Below are 3,484 nucleotides of genomic sequence, written 5' to 3'. Positions count from 1 at the left end.
AAAACAAACAAGAAAAGGCTCTCATATTAGACAAGAATAGGAACTATTACCAGCTGCAGTGGCAAAGATCACAAGTATAAGCTCAACCTGGGCAATTTAGCATAACCATGTCTCTAAAATAAAAGGCTGGGGCTGTAGCTCTGTGCAGAGGCCCAAGGCTTAATCTTGGGGAGAGTGCGGGGGGGGGGGGAATACTAAACAAAAAATACCACGTACGGATTGGACTATGCAGATCTTTAATAACTATAAAACTTTCCATTCTCGTAGCAATCACACCCTATGTGTGGCGCGCACAGATTTTTCTTTTAAAGCTCTAGCAGCAGATTCGCATAACAAACCATGTGACGCTTCAGAGTACGGGGCAAGCATCCTCTCCTGGGGGCACAAAGAGTAGACACGCTTGAACGCGAGGGAGCTCTAGGGAGCGCAAGCGCTCCCCGCCCCCACTGAGCGTGCGCACAAACGCACACGGCATCCATTCCCGACGTGCGTACTAGGATGTTCCCCTGCTCACCTTTCGCCGTCGTCACAGCCTCAGGCCCTGCGCTCGCATGCGCACGCGCGCACGCCCCGCCCACCCAGGACGTGTCTGCCCACACGCAGACACGCCCCTCCTCCCTCTTCCTCGCTGTGCGTGGCTGCGTCTCCCTTGTGCGTGGACTCTCCCGCTCCTCCCCCACCCGGCGCGTGCCCGCGCCTGGAGCTTCGCCCATCCCCCGGGAAGGTGGGGTCCTCCGCCCTCGCTGCCCACCGTGACTCAGCGTCTTAAGATGGTGCGCCTCCTCCGAACCGCTCCTGAAAAATCTGTCAGTGTACAAATGGCGCTCCCAGCTTCCCGCTTCCCGAGGATTTTTCAACGCCAGCCCACAGCTAATCTCCCTGCCTTTTAATCCGCTCCTCCCCGAATCCCTTTCTGTACTTCCTCCTCCTTTACTTTCATGACCACTTCGCCTCCGGGTTCCCTCTCCAGAGTGCACAATTAAGGCTTGGTTTATCTAAATACCTATGCCCCAGTTCCGCGTCTTCAGAGTGGGGTTCTTGTTTGGAACGGTGGCCAACACAGGGTGTAGCAGGTGCTCGTTTTATAAATCAGTAGGAGTCACCTGCTTTTCAAGCGCTGTTCGGCTCTCTGGACTTCTAAATGTGCCTACACCAACTCCCCTTTGATTCAGTTAATTGGCAGGGGCCAGAGCATCGTGCAGAATGTGCTTGTGGGTGGTTGGTGCTGGAGGAGGATCTCTTGGGGGTTTGGACCAGATTTTCTTTTTCTTTGCGCGGAGGGGTCAGGTCCTCAGTCTCTATTTAGGGAGCATAAACCCCAAGGAGCTTCTGTGAGTCCAAGATCCCCACGCTTCTGAAGCATATACCCCGTGGTTTGCTACACTTAGCACGATGTGGTGGTGGTGGTGGTGGTGGTCATGGAAGTAGCCACGAGGTTTAGCAGTAAGGTTCTTTAGAATGTACAAGTTCCATACATCAATGTTTTTCTAAACTACATATTTCATTCCACTCCCGTCCCCCACTCAATCAGAGATGTCATCCCCAGACCCCAGGGACTGCCCACGCAGCATTTCCCTAGACTACTGTCTTTTCTCTTTGAGTTGGCATGTTTGGTCATGTTCACTTGTGCAGTTTGCAATTCTGTTAATTCAGTATTCATATTACAGGCCTAGTTGATATTCCTATTTTTGTGGGTTTTTTCCATTTCTACAATGACCTATTATCTTCCAGACATGAACCTTGTTTCCTGCTAATGTAGAAAATCCACACTGGTTGTTGTGGCACACACTAGTAATCCCATCACTTGGAAAACCAAAACAGGAGTATCAAAAGTTCATACCCAGCCTGGGCAATTTATCAACTTAGATTCTGTCTGAAAATTTTTTTAAAATACTGGGCTGGTGAGATGGCTCAGTGGTCTAAAGCACCTACTTAGAACAAGCTTAGCAGAGCACAGGGACCACCGTTCAATCCCCAGCACCACATGCCAGCCAGCCCCGCCCCCTGGTGGGCTGAGCTGGCCACACACACACACACACACACACACACAATAAATTAATTAATTAAAAAAAAATACAACGGGCTGGGGAATGTAACAGTGTAAAGGCCTAGGGTTCAATCCCCAGTACAGGGACAAGGGATTCATGCAAACTTAGAATTATACAGTATTGTCAAACTTAAGGTATTGTAGGGAAATCCCAAGTAGATGAAGCTGTAGATGAATCACAGAGGCCAACTGCTAGAGGAGAAGAAGGTGAAACATGGTAACACCAGTCATCAGAGGCCCCACCACCTGCCTCTTCGTCAGTAGCTGCAGCTCCTCCTGTGTGTTTGAGTGGCCTGATTTATACAAATGCTCAAGCCTAAATGGAAGAAGACACTAGAAAAGATAGTGTGATGATGGGTGAGTGAGAATCCATAAAACTTTTGGAAAACTTAAAGTTGTAAACAGTTCAACTCAAAACAACATAGACACTAAGAGGAATCATTGATTACAGTCCTGCTGCAGGTAGCTGTGGCCTGGCAGCGGAACTGGGGCAATGTGAGGCTCACTCTTACATACCTCTCAGGGTTGCTGTCTTTACTGCTTCCCCCACAACTAGGGACTGAATCTCAGGTTTGTCCTTACAAACCAAAAAGAGCTTAAAAAAAAAAAAATACAGGATGATTGGGGTTATCCTGATGTAATCAGAGAGGCAAGGGATGAAACAAGGCATGCTGGTCCATGCATGTAATCCTAGCCCTTGGGAGGCTGAGGCAAGAGGATTGCTACAAATTCAAGGCCAATCTGGACTACAGAGTGACACCTTGACTCAAAGGTGGGGGGCACATCAGGATATAGCTCAATGGCATAGCACCTGCCTGGCAAGTACAAGGTACTGAGTTCAATTCCTGGTACCACCAAAAAAAAAAAAAAAAAAAAAAATAGAAAGTAGTAGTTTTAGGCAAAGACAGCAGTTACCAAAATAATAGAAAAAGGCAGTCAGCCTGACATGGTGTCACATGCTTGTAATCCCAGCAATCTGGGAAGCTGAGGGAGGAGGGTTGCAAGTTCATGACCAGCCTGGACAACTTAGAACTTAGTGAGACACTGTCTCAAAAACATTTTTTTTAAAAAAAGAGTTGGCGATGTAGCTCATTGAGAAAGCCATGAGTTCAAATCTCCTGTACAACAAAAAAGAAAAAGGAAGTGACTGGCTTTTTTGGCGCTAATCGCCTGAGGAATCATGGGATGAGTGGCTAATGGACCATAGCTACTGAGACTTGCCTTCCAATTTAGTTGAGGTTGTTATGAAGCAAGATTTGGGGGTGGAGTGCTGTTTTGTGTAAGTAAGTAACTGGCTTGAATGGGAAAGTGGTTGAAATAGGGGAGATGGCTCAGTAGAATAAGCACTTGCCTGGCGAGCGCAAGGGCCTGAGTTCAATCCCTGGTTCCACCAAAAAAAAGAAAAATATTTCTCTGGAACTCCAGTAGAACAGATAT

The sequence above is a fragment of the Octodon degus genome, unplaced genomic scaffold, assembly GCF_000260255.1.
Source record: "Octodon degus isolate 3935 unplaced genomic scaffold, OctDeg1.0 scaffold00083, whole genome shotgun sequence".
NCBI lineage: Eukaryota > Metazoa > Chordata > Mammalia > Rodentia > Octodontidae > Octodon > Octodon degus.
Note: the sequence above shows the minus strand (reverse complement) of the source record.